The sequence below is a fragment of the Talpa occidentalis genome, unplaced genomic scaffold (assembly GCF_014898055.3).
Source record: "Talpa occidentalis isolate TD23 unplaced genomic scaffold, MPIMG_talOcc4v2.1 talOcc4.14, whole genome shotgun sequence".
NCBI lineage: Eukaryota > Metazoa > Chordata > Mammalia > Eulipotyphla > Talpidae > Talpa > Talpa occidentalis.
Genome location: NW_023601433.1, coordinates 83,416,678 through 83,421,696, shown reverse-complemented (window position 1 = coordinate 83,421,696; position 5,019 = coordinate 83,416,678). Strand labels below are relative to the sequence as shown.

At 51.4% G+C, this 5,019-nt stretch overlaps 1 long non-coding RNA gene across 1 annotated transcript; it reads left to right on the top strand.

The window, feature by feature from the left end:
* The first annotated feature begins 274 nt into the window (after positions 1-274).
* LOC119245317 (uncharacterized) lies at positions 275-740 on the top strand. The gene is made up of 3 exons (XR_005125266.2): positions 275-377; positions 491-533; positions 630-740. It is a non-coding gene; the product is annotated as an uncharacterized LOC119245317 (long non-coding RNA).
* The last annotated feature ends 4,279 nt before the right edge of the window (positions 741-5,019 follow it).

The following is a 5,019-nucleotide window of genomic DNA, read 5'->3' as shown; positions in this document are numbered from 1 at the left end:
CGCGGGGCTGGCTGCCGTCCCGTCCGCCTTTAAATGAGGAAAACTCACCAAGAAACCAGCTGCGGAGTCAGCAAGGCTGATGATGGCCACTTAACCACTCTGTGCCTCTGCTCATCGTTGTAAAATGGGAATAAATAAATTCAAAGAATTTATTTAGAGGAAAAAAATGTTCAGAATAAAAGCACATTATCTGATGGTCTAGTTCTTATGAGGATCAAACAGCAGAGAACACGAACATCTGAGGATTCTATATGGAACGTGGACACGTCTCCCTCCTCCCTGCCTCCCCTCCCCCCTTATTTCCTCTCCCCCCTTTCTCTTCCAAAGGCCCTCATAGGCAGCCCCTCTTCCTGGACCTCAGCTCTCATCAGATCTTGGTAACCAGTCTCCCTCTATTTGCCCCTTCAGGCCTCAGGGGGGTCCAAGAGTCAGTATGATGATGTGTCAGCTTGCCCAAGCTCTAGTAGCCTATTGTTCAATCACACTTTAGGTGCTGTGGGGATTCTGGAGATGTGCCAAGCACCCATAATCAGGTGATTGAGTATAGAGCATCCCTCCATACAGCGGGTGGGCCTTGTCTTATCAGTTGAAGGGCCTTGAGAGCAAACACTTTTTTTTCCCTGAAAAAGGAAATTCTGCCTCATGATGGTGGCCTGAGAGTTTCGAGTCTGCCCTTACAGAGTTTGGACTAATCAGCCTCCACAATAGTGTAAGCCAGTTCCTAGAAATTAAAATTTTAAAATGAGTTTTTATATGTGTATGTGTATTTTATGCATATATCTATTATATGGAGAGATGGATCTCTACTTCCGCCCCCACCCTCACCTCCATCCCTAGCCATATGCCACCTCTATTTATCACTTGTTTCTCTGGAGAAGCCTGACTGATACAGGTGTGAAGGTCCCGCTGTTGGTAGCTGTTGGTCCCCAGGGTGCTTCTCCATCCTCTGTGAGTCTCCTTTCTTTGCTCACTTTCCCGTAAAGTTTTCCTTGATTAAAATCTCCCCAGTTGCCCCATGCATGGCCCTCTGCTTCCTGCCTCGGCCCTGACCAATGCCCCATCCATTTGTGGATAAGTTTCAAGCCTGTTCTTCCAGTGCCGGCCTCGCATCTTCAGTTTTGAACAAGGTAGATCTATCTCCTTGAACAGCCTGCAAATATCTAGGACTCCTTGTGAAACCCATCACTCTCCTCATGGTGCCCAGTGAAGGACCTGGACACCCCCACCTTCCAACACCACCATCCCGTCCATGTTCCCTGACTATGTTTGACCAGAGTCCTGAAGGAGAGAGGGCCCCATGGCTGTCTCTAGGGGAAGAACGGTACTGGGTGGCGGGGTGGCAGGTGCAAAGGCCCTGTGGCAGGAGTGAGTTTTATATGCAGGGTGAGGGTGAGAAACTCCATGAAGTTTCAGCAGAAAAGTGGCACCCCAGGGGGTAGGGCCAAGCAGAGTCTCCAGGGATGCCGTAGAACTGCATGTCTAAAGCCTGAGTACCTGCAGCGGTGGCTCCATGAATGTTGGCGAGCGTGACCACCTGGGGCTTTGGGATGCAAACAAGAGAACAGACGCCAAGTCATCTGAGAAGAGAAGGAGTTGTGAAGAGCAATTTTGGTGGCATCAAGAATCAGCAGAAAGGCTGTGAGCCAGGCGCTGGGGACAGCCTGCAGCCCAGCCTGGTATGGAGACGGTGGCGGCACCCCCCGCCCCCAGCCCTGCAGCCTGTTCACCAACATCATTCTCCTTTATGAGTTTGCTTTCTCCCCCCCCGGAGAGGAGTGTTCCAGTCTTTGCAGATAAGAGCAACAGGTCTGCCTTAAATATTTCTATTACTTGAACATCCATAAATCTATTGGTTTAAAACTGTCAGCAACATGGGAAAATTCTGAGATGGAGCCACCTTATCACCAGTGAGGAATTTGCCCAAGCAGGGGCAGGATGCTGCGTGAAGGACGGTGGCAGTGCCCAGAAGCAAAGCGTCGCATCCACCCCACCCGTGGCCCTTGGCTTCCCAGTAGCATTTGGAAGCCTGGACCTAATAGCCAGACGTCCTGTGGGGCAGGTGCGAGCTGCTCTTGCCAACTCCCCTGGCCCTTTGTCTGATGTGAGTTGACATCAGGGCCCCTTGCCTGGCCACCCTCCAAACCAGAGTGGTCCTACGTTTGGGAAATAAGTGCTTTCTCCCCAGGAACTCAGTCCCTAGAGCACCAGGAAAAGTCTCACATGAGGAACCAAGGACTGGGGTTCCAGGCAATGGTGTTACTTATTAGTAAATGTTTATCTAGCCACTTCTTCTCATGGGGGTGAGGGAGCCCCGATTTGGAGTATGTGCCAATGTCCATGGCGTATGTGGCCATCACTGGTCACCGTCAGGAAGAGATTTGGAAGAGGGTCCAGTTCTGAATGTTCCACCAGAACTTCACCAGATCCAAGTGGTGGGAGCCTTATTACCTTTCAAAAACATAATTTCTTTCATCATAAACCTCCATAATTTAATTTTTAATCATGACTATGTTGGACAGTTTGCCAAAGTCCCCCCAAAGCGGGCTGCTGTGCATCAAGCCAGCACTTTCTGCCTACGCCTTTCTGTGCTGCGACTGTGGACAGCTTATCTAGTTTGATGAGAGAACATCCTCTGAGCTACGCTCAGGCAGAATTTCCTGTATTTCAGGCACTCTACAGAGCCCTTGGTGTGATCTGTTGGCGAACCCTAGCCACCATTGTTACACCCTGTTTACAGATGGGAGTCCCATGCCCAGACAGACCACGTGACCACAGAGGGTTACGTGGCAGAGCAAGGTTCGAACCCAGGCTGTCTGGCTGCACTAGATGTGCCAGACACTGGCCCGCACTGCTGCTCTGTTCCTCTAAGCAAAGCCTCCGTCTCCGCCTGTAAAGGGTAGATGGCCTCTGCGTTTCCTAGGCTGGCTCTGAAGATGTGAAGATGGGAGCACACCCCACTGTGTATCACCTGGGAACTCAGTCTCCCTTCACTGGAAGAGTCTGCAAATTCAAAACACATAATGGAAGTTTCTCAAAAGGTTAAAAGTGAATCTACCATAGGACTCAGTGATTCTACTCGTAGGTATTGGCCCACTCGTAGGTATTACTTAAAACAGCCAAACTATGGAAGCAAACTAAGTCCCTCCGAACAGTCCAGTGGATCAGGAAGTTGTGGTCTATCTACAAAGTGGAATACTACTCAGCCATCAAAAAGATCAACTCATGCCATTTGTGGTGTCGTGAATGGAACTGGAAGGGCTGAAGCTCAGTGATGTAAGTCAGAAGGACAAGGAAAACCATCAGACGGTTTCACTTATCAGAGGACTATAGAGAAACCAGACAAAGGGTCAGATAAAGGCAGCTCAAAAACTAGCCTTTGAAAGCAGACTAGAGAACTGAGGCATTCGCGGGGGGAAGGAGAGAGCATAGAGTGGGGAGAGAGCACAATGGGCTATGAGGTAGGTGGGAGATGTGGGGTGTTAGGGTGGTGGGAGCAATATGGTACCCACTCCAGGATGGGGGGCAGGGGGCGAGAATCTTGTACTTCCAAAATACAAACAACAGTGTAAATCAACGTTATCTCAATAAAAATTCAAACAATTAAATACATATAAAATAAATAGAGTACATGCACGCAGGTGACAACATCGGGGTGACTGATGCAAGTCGTTGGCCATAGTCTGGCACCATTACTGGGCTTCCAAGAAGAAAGCAAACTCCTTGGGCTTTCAGGCAAACAGAGCAAAGGGCATGGAAGGGCAAGAAAACCAGATTCACATCAACCTCTCTGACAACAGTACTTCGTGCCAGAGAAAGAAAACGGAGTACGATGTTGAAGATACTCGAGAAAAGCCGCAGCCATGGTGGTCAGCCAGGAAAGCTGAGGCCCGAGTGTGAAGACCCGAGGGAGCCGAGTCTTGCTGGGAAACTTTGGGGAACATGGAAGCTTCCAGAGGAAGAAGCCTCCGGCAGAAGGTGAGATGCCCACAGAGATAGCAACTGCAGACACTCGTGAGCTGGCCCAGGGGGTGCCAGAGGGCCTGAGGCCGCGGTGGGCACTGGGCCACTGCCTTGCCATCCTAGACGGAACTCTACCGATGTTTCCAGGCTTTCATTTTATTTTCTATAAAAATGATTTTTTTAAAAGCTGTGATACAGAAATATTGTTTCATGTTTAACCCCCAGCATCAAATTTAAAGTACCTGGAGAAACAATAGGGAGCTTCAACACACTCCCGGCAGGGTCACCGGGCAGCAGCACCAGAGAAGCCCCGGGCAGGAGAGGCCCTGGGGGATTCCTCCAGGCAGGTCCCCACGAAGGGGGCAGGACAGTGCTATCAGCCGCGGTGAAAGCAGTGATGGATCACCAGCTGTCATGCTATTATTACCCAGGCTTCGGGCACCCAACCTCTTATCTGTTTCCCTCAGAGAAAAATATGCCCTCTCCCCACAGGCGAAGCTCGGCACCAGCCCCTGCGATCGATCGTAAAGTGAAGTCAAACGCGCCTAGTTGCTGACCTACTGGGCGTACATGGAAGCAGAGGCTTGCCTCTGAGAGGACAGGCTTGGTCGGCCCCTCGCAGTTGTCACTTGATGCTCCACGGAGCCCTGCGGGTATGCGGGAAGCCGGAAGGTGCCCCCCGCTGGTACTGTGGCCCCGCAGGATGGACAGTCTCCATGTGCCCCTGCACCCTCCCGCCCTATGTCTCCCCCACCCCTCACCCCTGGCCGCTGTGCTCTTAGAGGCTGTGCCCAGCTTCCGGCTGCTGTGTCCTCAGCTCCCTGGTCTGACCCAAGGAGACCAAGGGAAGAGAGTGGGACCATTCCCAGGGCCTCCGGACATGGGGGGCAGCACCCTCACCCGCCCCCAGCCCAAAGGCTGTGTCTTCTAGGCAATGCTCTCTTCAGCAGTAGTTCTCACCGGGTCTGGAAACATTAGATCACCTGCCCCATTGGGTCTGAAGGTGGCAATAATGCCCCCCCAAGCTTGTTAGTTTCGGGGTTCTCCACCAGCCCTTTA